This window comes from Manis javanica, chromosome 18, assembly GCF_040802235.1.
Source record: "Manis javanica isolate MJ-LG chromosome 18, MJ_LKY, whole genome shotgun sequence".
Taxonomy (NCBI): Eukaryota; Metazoa; Chordata; class Mammalia; order Pholidota; family Manidae; genus Manis; species Manis javanica.
Genome location: NC_133173.1, coordinates 24,560,772 through 24,585,115, shown reverse-complemented (window position 1 = coordinate 24,585,115; position 24,344 = coordinate 24,560,772). Strand labels below are relative to the sequence as shown.

Genomic DNA, 24,344 nt, shown 5'->3' with positions numbered 1-24,344 from the left:
TGTTCAGTGCCACTGTCTCCTTACTTATCTTCTATCTGGTTGATCAGTCCTTCAGAGTGACTGCAGTGTTGAAATCTCCTAGAATGAATGCATTGCATTCTATTTCCCATTTTAATTCAGTTAATATTTGATTCACATATATGGGTGCTCCTGTGTTGTGTGCATAGATATTTATAATGGTTATATCTTCTTGTTGGATTGACCCCTTTATCATTATATAATGTCCTACTTTGTCTCTTGTGGCTTTCTTTGTTTTGAACTCTATTTTGTCTGACACAAGTACTACAACTCCTGCTTTTTTATCTCTATTAGTTGCATGAAATATCTTTTTTCATCCCTTCACTTTTAGTCTGTGTATGTCTTTGGGTTTAATGTGAGTCTCTTGTAGGCAGCATATAGATGGGTCTTTTTTTAAATTCATTCAGTGTCTCTATGTCTTTTGATCCATTCAGTCCATTTAATTTAGGATGATTATCAATAGATATGTGCCCTTTGCCATTGCAGGTTTTAGATTCGTGGTTAAAAAAGATTCAAGGTTAATTTCCTTACTGTCTAAGAGCCTAATTTATCTCTTAATATGCTAATAAAAATACAATCTAAGGTTTCTTTTCTTTTTCCCTTCCTTTTTCATCCTCCTCCATTCTTTATATATTTGGTATCATTCTGTACTCTTTGTCTATCCCTTGAGTGACTTTGGGGATAGTTAATCTAAATTTGCATTTGCTTAGTAATTAGCTGTTGTACTTTCTTTACTGTGGTTTTATTACCTCTGATGACAGCTATTAAACCTTAGAAACACTTCCATCTATAGCAGTCACTCCAAAATAGACTGTAGAGATGGTTTGTGGGAGGTATATTCTCTCAGATTTCGCTTATCTGGAAATTGTTTAATCCCTCCTTCAAATTTAAATGATAATCTTGCCAGATAAAGTAATCTTGGTTCCAGGCCCTTCTGCTTCATTGCATTAAATACATTATGCCACTACCTTCTGGCCTGTAAGGTTTCTGCTGAGAAGTCTGATGATAGCCTAATTGTATGTGATATTATTTCTCTCTCTGACTGCTTTAAATAGTCTGTCTTTATCCTTGATCTTTGGCATTTTAATTACTATATGTCTTGGTGTTGGCTTTCTTGGGTCCCTTGTGTTGGGAGATCTGTGAACCTCCATGGCCTGAGAGACTCTCTCCTTCCCCAGATTGGGAAATTTTTCAGCAATTACCTCCTCAAAGACACTTTATATCCCTTTCTCTCTCTCTTCTTCTTCTGGTATCCCTATAATGTGAATATTTTTCCATACAGATTGGTCACACAGTTCTCTCAACATTCTTTCATTCTTAGAAAACCCTTTTTTCTCTCTGTGCCTCAGCTTCTTTGTATTCCTATTCTCTAGTTTCTTTTTCATTTATCCTCTCCTCCACCATTTCCAATCTCCTTTTAATACCCTGCATTGCACTCTTCAGTGATTGGATCACCAAATGTAATTCATTCCTGAGTTCTTGAATATCTTTCTGTATCTCCATTGTCATGTTAATTATTTTTGTTTTGAATTCCCTTTCAGGAAGAGTCATAAGGTCCATGTCATCTTTCTCAGGAGTTGCATTAATAATTTTCCTCTGAACAAGGTTCCTTTCGTGTTTCATATTTGTATATGACACCTTCTTGTGCCCAGCAGCTCTACTCTCTGGAGCTGTTCAGTCCCTGAAGCTATGTCAGGGGTCACAGAGGAGTGGTATTGGTGACTGGGGGAAGGAAAGAGATGTTTCCTGCTTTTTGGCCTCTATACCTGTCTCCACTGCCTGAACCAGTGGTCTGAGCACATAGGTATAAGCCTCTATGCTTTCTGTTTGCAGTTGTGTAGACTGGTCTTCCCTCTGGCTGGCCTAACACCAGGGTAGGGTTTGCTGGTTTGTGAGCCAGGTGGGGCTGGCCAGGAGAAAGGTGCAGTAGTCTGCCTATCATGGAAGGAGTCCTTGGAAACATGTAGCCATCCAGGTATCTGGAGCACAAGAAAATCATGAAAGCTCCCAGCCTACTGTGCAGAGTGCACTGGGACAATTTTGTCTACCTGTCCTTTCTGCTGAGCAGTAAGCTCTGTGCAATCCTGACCCCTTTAGCAGCCCTCTTGCTAAGGGCTTCCTTGTTAGGAAGTCTTTCAGACCACCGGCCTTTTTTTTGTCCCAGAGCAGCCATATATGGATCCTTGCTTTCCACAAGTGGCTGGAATCTCAGTCTCTCCAGGAATTTTGCCTGTCTTAGATTTCCAAACCCCTAGTTATGAGAGTATCATGAAAGCACCTTGAAATGTAGGGTTGTGCTTCCAGAGCAGATCTCCTGAGTTAGGTATTCAGCAATCCCAGGCCTCCACTCCCTCCCTGCTCCATTTTTCTTACCCCAGATGGTGATCTGGGGTGGAGGAAGGACTTGTGTCCTACCAGGCCACAGATTTGGTACGTTACACTGCCCTGCATAAGGTCTGCTCTTTTCTCCAGGTGTATGCAGTGTGGCACAGTCCTCTTTCCTGTTGCTCTTTCAGGATCAGTTGTGTTAATTATATTTTCATATTATATGTGGCTTTAGGAGGAAGCCTCTGTCTCTCCTCTCACACCACCATCTCTAAAAGCCTTAAAGGAACAAGGGTTTAACAGGTAAAGAAAATCGTCCTGGCACAGTCAACCCAGCAGGCTGGGAATCTTAAGGAACTTCAGGCACCCTAACCCCTGGGGCAGCATCAAAACTCTGAAACCCCTCACAGAATTAGCAGCCTACATTTCATTTCTCCCCACCAGCACTGCAATCAAACTGGCTGGCCCATAATTCCTGTGGACCAGCAGGGGGAAAACCCCACCCACAGCAACTACACTGAGTCTTCTCCCAGCCTCCAGATAATAAGGCCAGACCCAGAGGCTGCTACCTACATGCAGTGATAAAAAAGAATTAAATCCTGCCATTCGCAACAATGTGAGTGGACCCTGAGGATATTATACTAGGTAAAATAACAGAGAATGATAAATGCTGTATGATCTCACTAATATGTGGAACCCAAAAAAGCTGAACTTACAGAAACAAAAAGCAGAATGGTGGTTGCCAGGCACTGGCAGCTTGTGGGCTTGGGGTGCATTGGGTGAGGAAATGGGGAGTGTTGGTCAAATAATACAAATTTCCTGTGGTAAGATGAATAAGTTCTGGGGGTCTAGTGTACAGCATGGTGACTACAGTTAATGACACTGAATTATATGCTTAAAAGTTGCCAAAATCTTATGTTTTCACCACAAAAGAAGGTAATGATGTGAGATGATGGACACGTTGACTAAGCTTACTGAGGTAATCATATTGTAATATATTCATGCATCAGTCATCACATTGTACACCTTAAACTGACCCAGTGAGATGTCAATACAGCAATAAAGCTGGAAAAAGAAATCAGTACTATGTTACCTCAAGGTAGGTAGTCTACTGGAAAAGTGGCATGAAATAAAATTTAGGTGACAAAAATACTATATTTATTTATTGTTGTGATGGATAAATGGGTGAATGTATTTGTAAAAACAAATACCTTACACTTAAAATATTTGAATTTTATTTATATATGTTATTCCTTAACTTAAAAATAAGTGGAAAAGTGAATACAAAAGGGAAATTAAGATCCCCATGGCCACACTTTAAAAAATCAAGTCAACAAAATATACTCAAGGAACTCAAAATGTGGTGTTGAAAATTATGAAAGGGAAGGCAGAGGAGAAGAAGAACTTCGCTGGCAATCCTAATATTGGGAGAAGAAGGACAAAAAACAACTGCCAATGGTAGTAACTTGAAAATCCATTGGCCCATCTGAGAACATTTGCCCAAACAAGGGGATCTACAGCACCAGTTTACAGCAGAATGTTTTCTGGTGACAGCACAAGAGGGTTCATTTACAAAGGTAGGAAGAGTATGGCCACCTGCCTGCCCTCAAAACGTTCAAAAAAATCAATCTCACAGAAACAAGCACTCAGAAAAAATCCTGCTCAGATCCTATGTGAAGTTAGTATACAAAAAAATCCAGTAGAACCACATCTCAATAGGAAACAATGGGGTGCCTGTGTAGTGAACACCAAGGTATCCAGCCCTGAAGGCTTCCCATAAAGGACTTGCTGCCACAGCTGATAGCAGTGCTGTGGGGAGGAAGCTTTGGTTGTCCACCTCTTCAGGTATTTTTCCAGCAGCACAGACACCTTATCTGGAGTAACAAACTTTCCCACAGCTCTCTCCTCCCAAATACAGACAGACGCAGTGTATATAGTCCTGGCCATGCTGGCTTTGCTCAGCACACCTCTGAATGGTCAGTAATTCCACTACAGAGCTCGCTGTTGGATCAGCTGTGGCTGTCTGCCAGGACGATCACCATGACTCCTCTCTCTTCCCAGTAGGTTCCCCGCATTCCTCAGGTGTTAATGCCATGTATTTATTAACAAACATCCCACAAGCACAATCTGCAAGAGCCTGGAAGACAGGCTCACAAAAATAGATAAAAACTCCAACCAAACATTTCAATGTTCACAAGTCAATATTGCTAGAAATACAGGGAGAAGCTAATAAGCAAAAATGCAATGAGATATTGTAGTTCAGGACTATGAAACCAGTACAGGTCACATGAACATGAAACAAATAAAGATATTGCATACTAAAATAGCTTAAAACAAAATCAAGATAACACCATAATATGCATATTATTTTAATCTAAATGAAAAATTTCACCAGGTGTAGTTTGGAAGGAACCAAATAAAATTCAATAAATTCTAAAATAGAACTTTCACCAATCACATTCTCTAACACAAAACAACTATAAATAGATAACATATATTATTTAAATGAAAGCACAAATATATATGTATATCCATTCCTTAAAAATACTTGATTAGAAAAAAGAACCATGTGAGTGAGGAGCCAAGATGGTGGCATGAGCAGAAATCTCCTCCCAAAACCATATATATTTGTGAAAATATAACTATTCCTAAAAGAGAGACCAGAAGATACAGTACAACAGCCAGACTACATCTACATCTGTGAGAACTCAGTACCTCACGAAGGGTTTGAGACACAACCTGTGGCCTGGTGGCACCTGAGTTCCACTTGCACCCCAGCTCCCCAGTGGAAGGAGAGGAATCAGAGTGGGGAGGGAGAGGGAGCCCAGGACTGCTAAATACCCAGCCCTAGTCACCCGCACCATGAGCGCAGACATACAGTGAATGGCGAGGTGGATATTAGGGAAACAGAAAAGTAAAACCTGCAAGTGGGTCCCTGCAGCTGGTGCCCCATGACAAAAGAAAAGCGAGTACTTTTTGAAAGTCTTAAAGGGACAGGGGCCTCACAGCTGGATTGAATCATCTCAGCACACTCATTGCAGCAGGTTGGCAATCCCAGGGAACTTTGGGCACTTAAACCTGAGTGGCAGTGCAGCTCAGAAGCCCATCATGGCAATAAACAGCCTCCCATCCATTTTCCCTCCAGCACAGCCCTGCAACAGGAGGGGAGCAGCCTGAGAGTGGCTGCTCCCACAGCAGCTGCCCAGAGCCTCCTCCACAGTGACCTGGGCCACACTCAGATACCCCACTGCCATGCAGCTGCCTGGCACAGAGCAAGCCAGGACAAAGCACGAAATGTTACCATTCTCACAGGAGAGCACACTCAGCATGCCTGCCTCTCCCTGCAAGATTCTGGGCTGCCCCGCCCACAGCAGATCAGGACATAAAACTAGAAGCTGCTCCCCTTGTGTGGGTAACCAGCACAGGCAGTGGAGGAGGGCAAGGCACAGGAAGGGATGTTGTTTTCGCAGCTAACATGCATGCCAACTGCCCACAACTACCTCTATCACCATGAAAAGGCAGAAGAATTTGATCCAGTCTAGAATTACCCAGAAAACACCAGAGAGGGAGCCTGGGGAGATAGATTTAACCAATCTTCCTGAAAATGAATTCAAAATAAAGCTCATAACCATGCTGATGGGCCTGCAGAGAAATATGCAAGAGATAAAGGATCATGTTAGAGGGAGAATACAGAAATAAAACAATCTCTGGAAGGAATTAAGAGTAGACTGGGTGATGTGCAGGAGGGCATTGATGGAACAGAAGTCATAGAACAGAAACACAGAGAAGCTGATTCAGAGAGAGATAAAAGGATCTCCAGGAATGAAAGAATATTAAGAAAACTGTGGGACCAAGCCAAATGGAACAATATTTGCATTAAAGGGGTACCAGAAGAAGACAAAGAGAGTTAAAGGGATAGAAAGTGTACTTGAAGAAATAATTGCTGAAAACGTCCCCAAACTGGGGGAAGAAATACTCTCTCAGACCATGGAAGCCCACAGAACTCCCAACACAAGGGACCCAAGGAAGACAACATCAAGACACATAATAAATAAAATGGCAAAGGTTAAGGACAAGGACAGAGTATTAAAGGCAGCCAGAGAGAGAAAAAGGTCACCTACAAAGGAAAACCTATCAGGGTATCATCAGACTTCTCAACAGAAACCTCACAGTCCAGAAGAGAATGGCATGATATATTTAGTGCAATGAAACGGATGGGCCAAAAACCAAGAATACTGTATCCAGCATGATTATCATTTAAATATGAATGCGGGATTAAACAATTCCCATACAAACAAAACTGGAGGGAATTTGAATCCACAAACCACCTCTACAGGATATTTGAAAGTGACTGCTCTAGATGGAAGCACTCCTATGGCTAAAAAGATGTCTTTAGAGAAAATAAAATCATAGCAAAGAAGGCAGAGCAATAAAATACAAACTAAAGGCAAAAAATGAAATCAACTACTCAGAAAAGCAGTCAAAGGAAACAAAAAAGAGTACAGAATATAACCCCTAACATATAAAGAGCAGAGGAGGAGGAATAAGAAGGGAGAGAAATAAAAAATCATCAGAACGTATTTATAATAGCTTAATAAGTGAGTTGTTAGACAGTTACATAGTAAAGAAGCTAACATTGAACCTATGGTAACCATGAATCTAAAAGCTGCAATGGCAATAAGTACATAACTTTCAATAATCACCCTAAATGTAAATGGACTGAGTGCACCAATCAAAAGATACAAAGTAATAGAATGGATATAAAAGCAAGACCCATCTATATGCTGCTTACAAGAGATTCACCTCAAACTCAAAGACATACACAGACAAAAAGTGAAGGGATCGAAAAAGATCTTTCATGCAAACAATAGGGAGAAAAAGGTAGGTGTTGCAGTACTAGTATTAGACAAAATAGACTTCAAAACAAAGAAAGTAACAAGAGATAAAGAAGGAGAGTACCTAATGATAAAGGGGTCAGTCCAACAAGAGGATATAACCATTATAAATATAAATGCACCCAATAGAGGACCACTTACATATGTGAAACAAGTACTAACAAAATTAAAGGAGGAAAAAGAATACAATGCATTCGTTCTAGGATACTTCAACACACCACTCACTCCAAGGGACAGATACACCAGACAGAAAATTAGGAAGGACACAGAGGCACTGAACAACACACTAGAATAGATGAACTTAATAGACATCTACAGAACTCTACACACAAAAGCAGCAAGATACACATTCTTGTCAAACGCACATGGAACATTTTCCAGAATAAACAACATACCAGGCCGTAAAAAAAGCCTCAGTAAACAGAACGGTGAGAAGCTGAAAGCTTTCCCTCTAAGATCAGGAACAAGACAGGGATGCCTACTCTCCCCACTGTTATTCAACATAGTACTGGGTGTCCTAGCCACAGCAATCAGACAAAACAAAGAAATACAGGAATCCAGACTGGTAAAGAAGAAGTCAAACTGCCACTGTTTGCTGATGACATGATATTGTACATAAAAATCCCTAAAGACCCCACTCTAAAACTACTAGAACTAATATCTGAATTCAGCAAAGTTGCAGGATACAAAATTAAGACACAGAAATCTGTGGCTTTCCTATACACTAACAATGAACTAGCACAAAGGGAAATCAGGAAAACTATTCCATTCACAATTGCATCAAAAAGAATAAAATACCTAGGAATAAAGCTAACAAAGGAAGTGAAAGACCTATGCTCTGAAAACTATAAGACACTCTTAAGAGAAATAAAAAAAGGACACAAATAAATGGAAAATCATCCCATGCTCTTGGCTAAGAAGAATTAATATTGTCAAAATGTCCATCTTGCCAAAAGCAATATACACATTCAATGCAATACCTATCATATTACCAACAGCATTCTTCAACAAACTGGAACAAATAGTTCCGAAATTCATATGGAACCACCAATGACACCGAATAGCCAAAGCAATCCTGAGAAGGAAAAATAAGCTGGGGGGAACTTGCTCTCCAACTTCAAGCTCTACTACAAAGCCACAGTAATCAAGACAATTTGGTACTAGCACTAGAACACAGCCACAGAACAGTGGAACAGAATAGAGTCTCCAGATATTAACCTAAACATATATGGTCAATTAATATATGATAAAGGGCCCATGGACATACACCTCTTCAACAGGTGATGTTGGGAAAACTGGACAGCTACATATAAGACAATGAAACTGGATTACTGTCTAACTCCATGCACAAAAGTAAATGCGAAATGGATCAAAGATGTGAATTTAAGTCATGAAACCATAAAACTCTTAGAAAAAATCATAGGCAAAATTTCTTGGACAGAAACATGAGAGACTTCTTTATGAACATATCTCCCTGGGCTAGGGAACAAAAGCAAAAATGAACAAGTGGGACTATATCAAGCTGAAAAACTTCTGTACAGCAAAGGACACCATCTATAGAACAAAAAGGCATCCTACAATATGGGAGAATATATTCATAAATGACAGATCCAATAAAGGGTTGACATCCAAAATATATAAAGAGTGCATACAACTCAATAAACAAAAAGCAAATAATCCAATTAGAAAATGGGCATGGGAAGAGGATTTGAAGATGGCAGCATGAGTAGAGCAGCAAAAATCTCCTCCCAAAACCACATATATTTTTGAAAATACAACAAAGACCACTCTTCCTAAAAGAGAAATCAGAAGACACAGGACAACAGCCAGACTATATCCACACCTGCAAGAAACCAGCACCTCATGAAGGGGATAAGATACAAGCCACAGCCCGAAGAACCCGAGCACCCCACACCCCAGCTCCTGGTGGGATGAGATGAGTCAGAGCGGGAGGGAGATGGAGCCCAGGACTGCTAAACACCCAGCACTAGCCATCTCGCACCAGACCGCAGACACAGTACGTGCATGCAGTGCTGAAAACTAGGGAAACAGGACAGTTAGAACTGTGTGTGGGTCCTCACAGCCAGCACCGTGGGGAAAAAGGAAAGCGAGTGCTTTTTGGAAATCTTAAAGGTACAGGGACTCAAGGCCAGATGGAAGCATCCCGGGACACTTAGCCAAGCAGCAGGTAACTCCGGGCACCATAAAACCCTGGATAGCAGGGCAGCTCAGAGGTGCCTCACTGAGATGAACAACTTCCCGGCCGTTTCCCATCTGACGCAGCTCCGCCATACCGGAGCAGCATCCCGAGGCAAGCCATGCACACAGCAACAGTGGAGATAAACTCCATAGTGCCCAGGCAAGAATAAGAAGCCCCGTCTGTGCGCAGCTGCCCAGCACAAGCCACTAGAAGTCTCTGTTCTCCCAGGAAAGGAAGGTCACAAACCAACAAGAAGGTATGTTCTCCCAGCTGTCACTCGTGCAACCTTTGCAAACAATCTCTATTGCCATGAAGAATTTGAGGCAAAGATCACAGAGAAAACACCTGAGAAGAATACAGACATAACTAGTCTTCCTGAAAAAGAATTCAAAATAAAAACAATAAACATGCTGATGGAGACACAAAGAAATGTGCAAGAGCTAAGAGATGAAGTCTGGAGGGAGATTACAGACGTCTGGAGAGAGAACACATAAGTGAAACAAACTCTGTAAGGATTTATAAGCAGAATGGATTAGATGCAAGAGACCATTAATGGACTAGAAACCAGAGAACAAGAATGCATAGAAGTTGACACAGAGAGAGATAAAAGGATCTCCAGGAATGAAACAATATTAAAAGAACTGTGTGACCAATCAAAAAGGAGCAATATCCCCATTATACGGTTACCAGAAGAAGAAGAAGAGAGAGAAAAAAGGATAGAAAGTGTCTTTGAAGAAATAATTGCTGAAAACTTCTCCAAACTGGGGGAGGATATAATCGATCAGACCACGGAAGTATACAGAACTTGTCACGACCCTTCAGGGACCGAAGCAACACGCCCAAGGTCTTGATTCTTCTCTAGGCTTTATTGTCTAATCTCTCACGGCGGTTACAGCAGTTGTCGGGCAGCTCTTCTCCCTCCTGGCAGGCTCCCTTATATTCAGTCACCCAACCAATCCGGGACAGTATCATGCGTGACCTTTAAGCGGATAGGTGTCACGCGCCACTCTAAGCGGGCAGCATGAGCTGTGCACGGGTACAGAAGTCTGCTGGGCCAATCCCCAACAGGGAAAAGGGGAAAGGGTGGTGAGCAGGAAGCAGGCGCCATCTTTAGGGCATTGTCCAGCTAGAGTGGGGCTCAGCCTCGGCCATAGGCCGGGCCCCCACATCTCCCCCTTTATTGTTTTATAACCAAAGGGCTGTCGGGATCATGCCTGTCTTAGGTCGTCCAGAGTCTGCAGCATTCTTACCCGTCCTCAGGCAACAGACAGCTTAGGTCTGCGCCCTGTCTTAGGTTGATATGCGCAGCTCCTGATCTTACCCGTCCTTGACTACTGATCCAGCATATACTCTTAGGGGAGATGCCTTCCTCTAGCGCTGCCATGGCCTGCAACAGGACGTTCCACTCTCCCTGTTGCTGTTTTTGTATGGAACAGACTTTCCTCCCAACCAGGAGGAGGCCCACAATTAGCAATATTCCTATGACACCTACACCTGACCAGGCTTTGGTGGCGTTTAACACAGCTTCAGCTATTTGAGCTACGGAGCAAAATTTCTAACCATAGCTGAGTGGTGAGCTCGTCAAGCTCACTGGACCAATTTGTGGTTAACATCCTGCCTAACTGTCTGGAATACCAGTAATACACCCCCGTATAAGAATGGATGCAGCCCACAGCTGTTGATGACGTTCTGCATTGTCATTGCCGAGGCAGTGGCCTGGGACAGACCATTCAGCGTCTCTGCTGTAGGAATGGTGATAGCGCGGCGGCGGCTGCAGCTGCAGCTCGGCTCCGCCATTGCCTGCTGTAGGATCCATGGCAGGAGCAGAAGCAGTGCGATCATCTTGTACCTCTGCTCCGGGGTTTTCCACTCTGCGTATCAGACGTTCAGGCACCCAAACGGGGTTCTGCTGGTCCTGTGGAAAAACACAAACTGAACCTCGGGTCCAGATTATCACTGGGTCCGGGCCTTTCCATGTTCCTTCCAACACATCCTTCCACAAAACTTTAGGCATGTGTTTTGAATTGGATTGTTGGCCGTGCCACTCTGCTGCACTGCGGCCATTTTTGTCCAGTGTTAAAAAGTTTAAAATGAATAATATGATGTTTAATTTGTCTCTGGGGGATCTAAAGTCTTCTCCTATTCCCCCTTTTTGTTTATATAAGGCATTCTTGAGGGTGAGGTGGGTGCGTTCCACCATACCCTGACCCTGAGGGTTGTCTCTAGCTCCCTGCTGCTCTCATGACACAAAAGGATGTCATCCATATAATGATAGACGATTACCAGGGGAAACTGTTTCCTGACAGTTTGTAAGGCCTTCTTTACATACACATGGTGGGGCTATTAGCCATGCCCTGTGGCAATAAACCTTTGACAGTCTCTGGGGTGAAGTGGGATGGAGAAGAAACAGTCTTTGATATCTATCACTATTGAATTCCATCCTCTGGGCAGGGCCACAGGGAGAGGAAGGCCTAATTGTACAGGTCCCATAAACTCCATCTGTCTGTTCACTGCCCTGAGATTATGGAGTAATCTCCTAATTACAAAAATAGGTGTGTTCCATGGCGAGGTAGAGGGCTGGAGGTGACCAGCTGCTATCTGTTCTTGTACTAAAGTGTGGGCTGCTTCCTTCTTTTCTTTGGTGAGGGGCCACTGAGGTACCCACATGGGCCTTTTTGACTGCCATGTTATTTCTATAGGCTGTTTTCCCTCAGTGGCCCCGAAGAAAAACCCAATCCTGGTCCTCCAGGCCCTTTGGGCGGTCTCCCTGCTAAAAGGATTGGTTGTTCTTTCCCTTGGAGATCCTTCCCTAGTCCTCTAGTGCCCGCATACCCCTGTTTTTTCATTATGGCATTAGACTGCTCACGGTAAAGAGTCTCTGTGGTTAGTTTAACTCTGCTATTAAACCTGTCCTCTAGCTCATCCCCCGAAAGTTCCCCATCTTCATCCTCATCAGGTTGCAGTCCCTGTTCAGATCCCCCTTCCGATGCCTTTGCAGAGGCAAGCTCTTCTCGTACTTCCTCTAGTATTTCCTCCCCCTCTTGGATGGCCTCTCGGCAGCTTGGCTTCTGTCCCTTCAGGCAATTTTTTACTCGACCCCAGATAGGGATTGTCCCTGGTGGAAGGGGCTCCCTCTTGTCTGCCCGGCGTAGGTCATCCCCCAGCCTGTCCCATAAAGGGCTGGTGATCTTTCCTTCATCTAAGAACCATGGGGCATGATTCTCTATAGTGTTCAGGAATGCCCTGGCAGTCTTCATTTCCAAAGGGGTTCCATTAGCTCTAAGGAGCGCTTTCAGAGGTTCCTCGGCCCTAACCCTAGAGGCCTCCGTCTCCATCCTCTCTCTAAAGGGGCAAGTATCCTAGTTATGATTTAGATGGACTACGTCGCTAATTCCGAGAACCTTTTGATTTCGTCGCCACTCTGCAAACCTTTTGATTTCGTCGCCACTCTGCGAACCTTCACTGGCGCCTCCTCATTCCATATATTATAATAAACAATGTCACAAACACTAACAGGACACACACACTACACATAAACACCCACCGCAACTGCCTGCTGTCTGCCCTGCCACGTATACTTTCAGTTTACTCACCAATCCACTCACCCTCCTCGGTTCCCTCTTCCGGTCTGGCCAGCTGACTGAACGGCATCCAGTGACGTTCCTGAAGAGTTACAAGCTCTACTTCATTGGCAGGTGCCAGGGTCAGCGGATCAGGTCGCGATGAGGTTTAGCAATTCCCGGGGTTTGGCACCACTTGTCGTGACCCTTCAGGTACCGAAGCAACACGCCCAAGGTCTTGATTCTTCTCTAGGCTTTATTGTCTAATCTCTCACGGCGGTTACAGCAGTTGTCGGGCAGCTCTTCTCCCTCCTGGCAGGCTCCCTTATATTCAGTCACCCAACCAATCCGGGACAGTATCATGCGTGACCTTTAAGCGGATAGGTGTCACGCGCCACTCTAAGCGGGCAGCACGAGCTGTGCACGGGTACGGAAATCTGCTGGGCCAATCCCCAACAGGGAAGAGGGGAAAGGGTGGTGAGCAGGAAGCAGGCGCCATCTTTAGGGTGTTGTCCAGCTAGAGTGGGGCTCAGCCTCGGCCGTAGGCTGGGCCCCCACAGAACTCCCAAGAGAAAGAACCTAAGGAGGACAACACAAGGCACATAGTAATTAAAATGGCAAAGATCAAGGACAATGACGGAGTTTAAAAGGCAGCTAGAGAGAAGAAAATGGTCACCTATAAAGGAATACCCATCAGGCTATCATCAGACTTCTCAACAGAAACCTTACAGGCCAGAAGAGAATGGCATGATACATTTAATGCAATCAAACAGAAGGGCCTTGAATGAAGAATACTGTATCCAGCACGATTATCATTTAAATATGAAGGAGGGATTAGACAATTCCCAGACAAACAAAAGTGGAGGGAATTTTTCTCCCACAAACCACCTCCACAGTGTAGAGGGACTACTCTAGACTGGAGCACTCCTAAATAAACAGATGTCACCAGAGAAAATAAAATCACAGCAAAGAAAGCAAACCAACCAAATACTAACTAAAGGCAAAAAGTAAAATCAACTACCCACTAAAAGCATTTACGGAAACATGAAAGAGCACAGAATAAAACAACCAACATATAAAGAATGCAGGAGGAGGAATAAGAAGGCAAAGAAGAAAAGAATCTCCAGACAGTGTATATAACAGGTCAATAAGTGAGATAAATTAGGCAGTAAGATACTAAAGAAGCTAACCTTGAATGTCTGGTAACATCAAATCTGAAGCCTGCAATGGCTAGAAGTGCATATCTTTCAATAGTCACCCTAAATGTAAATGGACTGAATGCACCAAACAAAAGACACAGAGTAATAGAAGGATAAAAAAGCAAGATCCATCTATATGTTGCTTACAAAAAACTCACCTCAAACCCAAAGGCATGCACAGACTAAATGTCAAGGGATGGAAAAACATATTTCATGCAAACAACAGAGAGAAGAACAGAGGGGTTGCAGTACTAGTATCAGACAAAATAGACTTTAAAACAAAGAAAGTAAGAATAGATAAAGAAGGGCATTACATAATGATAAAGGGCTCAGTCCAACAAGAGGATATAACCATTCTAAATATATATGCACCAAACACAGAAGCACCAGCATATGTGAAACAAATACTAACAGAACTAAATGGGGAAATAGAATGCAATGCATTCATTTTAGGAATCTTCAACACGCCACTCACCCCAAAGGATAGATCCCCTGGACAGAAAATAAGTAAGGACACAGAGGCACTAAACAACACACTAGAACAGATGGACCTAACAGACATCTATAGAACTCTACATCCAAAAGCAACAGGATAAACATTCTTCTCAAGTGCACATGGAACATTCTCCAGAATAGACCACATACTAGGTCACAAAAAGAGCCTCAGTAAATTCCAAAAGATTGAAATTCTACCAATCAAATTTTCAGAACACAAAGGTGTAAAACTAGAAATAAATTCTACAAAGAATACAAAAAGGCTCACAAACATATGGACGCTTAAAAACATGCTTCTAAATAATCAATGGATCAACTAACAAATTATAATAGAGATCAAGGAATATAGGGAAACAAATGACAACAACAACACAAAGCCCCAACTTCTGTGGGATGCAGCAAAAGCAGTCTTAAGAGGAAAGTATATAGCAATCAAGGCACACTTAAAGAAGGAAGAACAGTCCCAAATGAATAGTCTAACATAACAATTATTGAAACTGGAAAAACAAGAACAAATGAGGCCTAAAGTCAGCAGAAGGAAGGACATAATAAACATCAGAGAAGAAATTTAAAAAAGAGAAGAATAAAACAATAGAAAAAATAAATGAAACCATGATCTCATTCTTTGAGAAAATAAACAAAATAGATAAGCCTCTAGCCAAACTTATTAAGAGAAAAAGAGAATCAACACACATCAACAGAATCATTAATGAGAATGGAAAAATCATGACAGACCCCATAGAAGTACAAAGAATTATTAAAACCTATATGACAACAACCTGGAAAACCTAGAAGAAATGGACAACTTTCTAGAAAAATTCAACCTTCCAAGATTGACCAAGGAAGAAACACAAAAGTTAAACAAACCAATTATGAGCAAAGAAATTGAAGTGGTAATCAAAAAACTACCCAAGAACAAAACCCATCAGGCCAGACGGATTTACCTTGGAATTTTATCAGACATACAGAGAAGACATAATACCCATTTACCTAAAAGTTTTCTTAAAAAAGGAAGAGGAGTGAATACTCCCAAACTCATTCTATGAAGCCAACATCACCCTAAAACCAAAACCAGGCAAAGACCCCACCAAAAAGGAAAATTACAGACCAATACCTCTGATGAATGTAGATGCAAAAATACTCAATAAAATATTAGCAAACCGAATTCAAAAATATATCAAAAGGATCATACACCGTGACCAAGTGGGATTCATCCCAGGGAAGCAACGATGTTATAATATTCGAAAATCCATCAACATCATCCACCACATCAACAAAAAGACGGACAAAAACCACATGATCATCTCCATAGTTCTGAAAAAGCATTTGACAAAATTCAACATCCATTCATGATAAAAACTCTCAGCAAAATGGATAGAGAGGGCAAGTACCTCAACAGAGTAAAGGCCATATATGATAAACCCACAGCCAACATCATACTGAACAGCAAGAAGCTGAAAGCTTTTCCTCTGAGATTGGGAACTAGACAGGGATGCCCACTCTCCCCACTGTTATTTAACATAGTACTGGAGGTTCTATCCATGGCAATTAGACAAAACAAAGAAATACAAGGAATCCAGATTGGTAAAGAAGAAGTTAAACTGTCACTATTTGCAGATGACATGATGTTGTACATAAAATACCCTAAAGACATCACTCCAAAACTAGTAGAACTAATATTGGAATGCAGCAAAGTTGCAGGATACAAAATTAACACACAGAAATCTGTGTCTTTCCCATACACTAACAATGAACCAATAAAAAGAGAAATCAGGAAAATAATTCCAACCACAACTGCAACAAAAAGAATAAAATTCTTAGAAACAAACCTAACCAGGTAAGTGAAAGACCTATACCTTGAAAACTTCAAGACACTCTTAATAGAAATTAAAGAGGACACAAATAAATGGAAACTCATCCTGTGATCTTGGCTAGGATGAATTAATGTAGTCAAAATGGCCATCCTGTCCAAAGCAATATACATATTTGATGCAATCTCTATGAAATTACCAGCAACATTCTTCAACGAACTGGAACAAATAGTTCAAAAATTCATATGGAAATACCAAAGACCCTGAATAGCCAAAGCAATCCTGAGTAAAAAGAATTAAGTAGGGAGAATTTTCTCCCCAACTTCAAGCACTACTACAAAGCCATTTTAATCAAGACAATTTGGTACTGGCACAAAAACAGAGCCACAGACCAGTGGAACAGATTAGAGACTCCAGACATTAACCCAAACATATATGGTCAATTAATATTCGATAAAGGAGCCATGGACATACAATGGGGAAATGACTGTCTCTTCAACAGATGGTGATGGCAAAACTGGACAGCTACATGTGAGAGAATGAAACTGGACAATTGTTTAATCCCATTCACAAAAGTAAATTAAAAAATGGATGAAAGACCTGAATGTAAGTCATGAAACCATAAAACTCTTAGAAAAAAACATAGACAAAAATCTCTTGGACATAAACATATGTGACTTCTTCATGAACATATCTCCCCAGACAAGGGAAATAAAAGCAAAAATGAACAAGTGGGACTATATCAAGCTGGAACGTTACTGTACAGCAAAGGACACCATCAGTAGAACAAAAAGGTACCCTACAGTAAGGGAGAATATATTTGTAAATGACAGATCTGATAAAGGCTTTACTTCCAAAATGTATAAAGAGCTCACGCACCTCAACAAAGAAAAAGCAAATAATCCAATTAAAAAATGGGCAGAGGAACTGAACAGACAGTTCTCAAATAAAGAAGTTCAGATGGCCAACATACACATGAAAAGATGCTCCACGTTTAATTTGTATCAGAGAAATGCAAATTAAAACCACAATGAGATATCACCTCATACCAGAAAGGATGGCTACCATCCAGAAGACAAAAAACAGCAAATGTTGGTGAACCTTCCTACACTGCTGGTGGGAAAGTAAATTAGTTCAACCATTGTGGAAAGCAGTATGGAGGTTCCTCAAAATAGACTTACCATTTCACCCAGGAATTCCACTTCTAGGAATTTACCCTAAGAATGCAGCACTCAACTTGAAAAAGACAGATGCACCCGTATGTTTATCGCAGCACTATTTACAATAGCCAAGAAATGGAAGCAACCTAAGTGTCCATCAGTAGATGAGTGGATAAAGAAGATTTGTACATATACACAGTGCAATATTATTCAGACATAAGGAGAAAACAAATCGTATCTTTTGCAACAACATAGATGGAGGTAGAGGGTATTATTCTCTGTGAAGTAAGCCAAGTGGAGAAAGACAAATACCAAATGATTTCACTCATTTGTGGAGTATAAGAACAAAGGAAAAATGAAGGAACAAAACCCACAGAACCCACGAATGGACTAACAGTTACCAAAGGGAAAGAGACTGGGGAGAATGGGAGGGTAGGGAAGGATAAGGGCGGGGTGAAGAAAGGGGGTATGATGATTAGCATGTATAATTTGGGGGTGTGTGAAAGGGGAGGGCTGAGCAACACAGAGAAGACAAGTAGTGATTCTACAACATTTTGCTATGCTGATGGACAGTGACCGTATGGGGTTTGTGCGGGGGTACTTGGTGTAGGGGTGGGCCTAGTAAACATAATATTCTTCATGTAATTGTTGATTAATTATAACAAAAAAGGGGGGATTACTCCCTGATAGGATAAAATTAACTGCAAATCAACGATTAATGCATGCTTTACATATCCTTAATTTTGATCTTTTAAAGGGTGTCGGATGATCAGCTATGGAAGTACATTTTTCTGATAATATTTCTTTCTCTTAAAAATGAAAAGCCGTAACTGTGTGGTGGTCTCCAATAGGTTCTTCACAGTGGTATAAATGTCATATCAAAGTGTGGGCAAAGGGTTTGTGTTTATACATAGGTTCAAAGCCTAATTTGGCTACCCAGAAAGCGAATTAAGATACGATATGAAGAAGAACTTCCAAAATCAACATCCTCTGGAAGAGTCATTCCAGAAGATGATCATCAAAAAACTTCAAGAAAGATCCTGGCGCTGTTGCATTTGTACCTGCATTCATCCCACCGGTTCCTGGACTTGCCATTGGAATGAAGAAGGAGATATCTAAGCTGGTCTGTGCATACAGTAAAACAATAAATTTGACTGCATCTATATTGTTGGAACTCAACCAAGAATTAGGAGAAGTGCAAGTTGCAGTGCTCCAAAATCGTGTGACTATAGACTATCTTCTGTTAAAGAACATATGGGATGTGAACAGTTCCCAGGAATGTGTTGTTTTAATTTGTCTGACTTTTCTCAAACTATTCAAATTCAGTTAGACAATATCCATCATATCATTGGTAAGTTTTCACAAATACCTAGAGTACCTAACTGGTTTTATTGGTTTCACTGGATATGGCTGGTAATTGTAGGTCTGCTTTTATTATGTAGCTGTATTCCCATTCTGTTAATGTGTGTACACAATTTAATTAGTAGTTTGTTAAAAGCTATACATGCTATGTTACTCTAAAATAAGTTATGTCAAAGTAGTAATCAATCTTCCCATGTTTTCTTCCATCTGCTACTCCTATAGCTTTTCTTCTTCCTTCCTAATTACAGCCCTGTAGTAGAATTCATGCCTCATATAGAAATTTACTGAGTATCATAATTTTTCCAAGTGATAAAGATACCTCAAGACAAATGCTGGGCATAGAAGCCACAGGGCATAAATCTGCAAAGAAGTAAAAAGCTAAACTTTTCAATGAATATTGCTTCTCTCTCCCTTAACAACTTTACATTTCCCTGTATGGCCCCGGAAGATGGCTGGTTATCCAGAGATGGGTAAGATTCCTCAAGGAGAAAACAACCAAAGACAGGCACAGTCGCAGGGGCGTCATTAGGTGAGAAATTGGGGATTAACAGAGTTGAGACTTAGAACCTCACCCCCCTGTTCTGAGAGAAATATTCTGCATCCGTGGATGTTTTGTTGCCCTTGTCTAGCTTGGATTAATACTTTGTCTATAGGCACAGACCTGATCATCTACATTTGCCCTCTTACAGCACTAAATTATGTTTTCTACCTTTATCTTGCATCTACCTACCACTTCAGCATTTTATTTAAAAAAGGAGAAATATGGGATTCACATATAAATCAAGTATAAAAATCAAGTGAGTAATCATGTCTAACTTGATTGTTTATAGTTCATGATGCGTGATCAAAACCAAAAGTTTCCGTAATATGACTGCCCGTGCACTGTTCACCATGTAAGAACTTACTCACTATGTAAGAACTTGTTTGTTATGCTTCAGAAGATTGGAGACTGTTGAGAATTAGGCTTGGGGTTGATTAATGTTTGAATGGAGTCCCCTATACAGAATGTTATTGTTGTTAACAACATTTGATCAATAAATATGAGAGATACCCTCTCAAAAAAATTAAAAAAAATAATAATAAAATAAAATGTGCATAGGAGCTGAACAAACAGTTCTTCAAAGAAGAAATTCAGATGGCAAACAGACACATGAAAAGATGCTCCACATGGCTAGTCATCACAGAAATGCAAATTAAAACCACAATGAGATATCATCTCACACCAGTAGGGATCACCACCATCCAAAAGACAAACAGCAGCAAATGTTGGTGAGGTTGTGGAGAAAGGGGACCCCTCCTACACTGCTGGTGGGAATGCAAAGAAGTTCAGCCATTGTGAAAGTAGTTTAGATTTTCCTCAAAAACCTCAGAACGTTAGTACCATTTGACCCAGGAATTCCACTTCTAAGAATTCACTCTAAGAATGCAGGATCCCAGTTTTAAAAAGACATATGCACCCCCATGTTTATCACAGCACTATTTACAATAGCCAAGATATGGGAGCAACCTAAGTGTCCATCAGTAGATGAATGGATAAGGAAGTTGTACATATATGCAATGGATGATTATTCACGCATAAGAAGAAAATAAATCCTACCATTGGCAACAACATGGATGGAGCTAGAGGGTATTACACTCTGTGAAATAACCCAGGCAGAGAAGGACAAGTACCAAATGATTTCACTCATCTGTGGAGTATAAGAACAAAGAAAAAACTGAAGGAACAAAACATCAGGAGAATCACAGAACCCAGAATGGACTAACAGTTACCAAAGGGAAAGGGACTGGGGAGGATGGGTGGAAGGGAGGGATAAGTGTCAGGGGTGAGAAAGGGGGCATTATGATTAGCATGAATAAAATGGGGGGCACGTGGAGGGCTGTGCAACACAGGGAAGACAAGTAGTGATTCTACAGTATGTTACTATGCTGATGGACAGTGACTGTAATTGGGTTTGTGGGGGTGACTTGGTGATGGGTGTAGTCTAGTAAACATAATGCTCCTCATGTAATTATAGACTGATACCAAAAAGAAACTTTACTGGACACCTTCCTCAGTGTTATACAATTGGAATGAAGCACTATCTATAATTAATTTTGTCAGTTATTTTAATTCAACAAATTGGAATGTAAACATCTGCAATTTATTTATATAATTATTCTTCAATAAATAAGGATTAAGAAAGTCTAGTGGTACATGGCTTAGGATAACATCTAGAACACAAATATCTGAATCATATCTGACAAAGCTGGGAAATATATTCCATAACTGTAAAGAAGGTAAAGGGTCATATTTGGATAAAGGGATAATTGAATTAAATTAAAGGACTCAGATTTCACAAACTCATTTTTTCCAATAAGCTAGATATTATTACACATATAAATGAAATTAGCTTACAATATATTGGGAAAAGAGAGAAGAGCTCTAAAGCTGCATATTACATTGATGTTATCTAAAAGAACAATATAGAGAATCACACCTGAACGTAGACTCAGGGGAACTAAGCAGAGATCAGAACAACTGCCCACAAAGAAATACCATTCAGTTACAAAGGAATCATAGGAAGTCACTTGATTTTTAGGGAAGTTTGTTATTCAGCATTAACTAACTGGTACAATAATGAAAGTGAACAAAACTGAGAGCAACTACAGTAATCTTCTCAGTTCAGGCATACATTGTGTTATTTGGAGACAGTATTCATCATTACTCTGTTATTGAAGTTTATTTGAGAAAGCTGAATGACAAAGTAACTACATTGAAGTTTCCTACTGGTAGTGAGGAGATGTTGAAAGGATATGCATGCTTGTACAATACTTGTGTATTCACATGAGTGGACAGAAATTCAATCTCTCCAATGAGTCGTCCTTTAAGACAGAATGATGGAATGTATTGTTTTTGTTTATTCACTGCTATTTTAGTGACTACAGCCAAATTTTAAAAAGAGGAAAAGAGGAGACATTTCATTTATAGCATGGAAAGTGTCATTTGTGAAGGAAGCACCAAATGTTTTAAATATAAAGCAGAAGATAAAAAAATACAGAAAAACCATAACATGCCAACCAAACGTTCACCGAAATGAGGAAACACCCTTATTCATGGACACTAAATCTAATATTTTAATAAGGTGGTATATGACACACAAAATATTTTTCTTAATAATACAAAGCATAAAGTTTTTCTTAGTCACGTTTAGCTCCCTCACAGGTTCAAATGCCATATTAAGTCAATCTTTGAGTTATGTGTTTCTCTGTAGACACCTCTTGGGGACATGTACTGTATAATCATTTTGCCAGTCACTACGGTAATAATGTGGACACAGCTGAATAAGAATACAAAACCTAAAGAAGAATAAAATCCAACGACCCATTAAAATCATACTAGTATATTAAAGTCTACATTGTCAGAACAGTTAAGGTTGGTGTATACAAAAGATGACAGACATAAAAATGAAAAACCATGGACACTGATATTCCTATTATAAATTGTATACATTTTCTTGGTTGTCAAGGTTATTTTTTTCTATTTTATATGAGTAATGCAACTCATGAGAGATAGCTTATTTTGGAAGAAATGTATCAACTGAAAATAAATTATTCATAGAAATCCACCTTGCCTCACACACAAAAAAAATTGGAATTTCCAAGTCTTCCTGATCCAAGATTGTGGAAAATATTGGGAAAGCAGAAAAATGGACAAAGATAAAATTATTTATATATCAGACAAAGCAGAAAGTTATATAAATTGAGGAACTTAAGTTGCCTAAACAAGTTGAAGTTAAATAAATGGTAATTCCAAAGAAATACTATTCTGCAATCTGATTGAAGAAAAGCAGTTTCTTCTCCCAGACTTTGAGCACTGCAGTCATGGTCATTTCTTCACCCTTGGACAATCAATCCTTTAATTGTTTACACCCCAATGAATCTTTTCAGAGATCCCTTTATGTCTTTGTTCCTTAGACTGTAGATGAAGCGGTTCAGCATGGGTGTGACCACAGTGTACATCACTGAGGCTGCTGCACTTGAGTGTGAGCTTGGGGTAGCAGCTGAGCTGAGGTACACACTTGTGCTTATACAATAAAATAAGTAGACAGCTGAGAGGTGAGAGGCACATGTGGAAAATGCCTTAAACTTCCCCTGAGCCAATGAGATTCCACGTATGGAGGAAACTATTTTACAGTATGAGTAAAAGATCCCAGCCAGGGTACCATCACCCAGCAGCCCAGTTCCAAAATATATCAGCAAGTTATTAAGAAAGGTATCAAAGCAGGAGAGTTGGACCATCTGATTGAGTTCACAGAAAAGGTGGGGGATTTCCACTCTGTTGAAGGACAGTCTCAAGATCATTAAGCTGTGTAACAAGGAGTACAGTCTATTTGTGATCCAACACACCAGGACGAGGATACCACAGAGCTGGGGGTTTATGATGACCATGTAGTGCAGAGGGTGACAAATAGCCACATACTGGTCATAGGCCATCATGGTTAGGAGAAAGATGTCCAGTCCTCCAAAGAGTATGAAAAAAAGTACATCTGGCTTATGCATCCTGCATAGGTAATGACACTTCTCTGTGTCTGGATGCTCAGCAGCATCTTGGTGATGGTGGTGGAGGTGAAGTGATGTCCAAAAAGGACAGGTGAGAGAGGAAGAAGTACATGGGTGTGTGCAGGTGGGAGTCTGAGCTGACAGCCAGGATGAGGAGCAGGTTCCCAAACACAGTGACAAGGGACAGGGAGAGGAAAAGCCCAAATAGGAGGGGCTGCAGTTGCAGTTCCTCTGAAAATCCCAGGAGAAGGAATTCTGAAATTTTTGTATCATTGCCTCATTCCATGCGGCAGTGGTGACTACCAGGAAAATTAAATGACATGACTTGTTTTTACACAGATAGACATTACTCACATAGTTTAAATTCTACAATTTATGTTTTGCAGTCAAGAAATTAAGTTTACTATTTTGTGTATAGATAAGTTTTCCTGGAGGCAATACCCAATTTCATCTCTGATTATTAATTTTTCTCCCATTCAGCATTTTCCTCAAGATGTCATGAAGTCTACAGTTTCAAGGAGAAGTTCTTTCATTCTTTCAGGTATATATATTGAGTGCTGTTCATGTTCCAAGAACACAGAGGCACTGAGTACAGGGTGCCAACAAAACATGTCAATAAAATACAATGATGATGAAAGACAATATGCAAATAAAAATATTATATGAACTGTCATATGACACCATGTCTTTCCCATCCATAACCACGCTGATTACACTCAAGCTGTTCATCTCATATTACCTTTCCCTTAAAGAATGTAGAAATGGTGAATAGAAGTTGCA

At 40.6% G+C, this 24,344-nt stretch overlaps 1 pseudogene; it reads right to left on the bottom strand.

Annotated features, from left to right (window-relative positions):
- Nucleotides 1–22,928: 22,928 nt before the first annotated feature.
- LOC140847286 (olfactory receptor-like protein OLF4) lies at nucleotides 22,929–23,850 on the bottom strand (annotated as a pseudogene).
- Nucleotides 23,851–24,344: the final 494 nt, after the last annotated feature.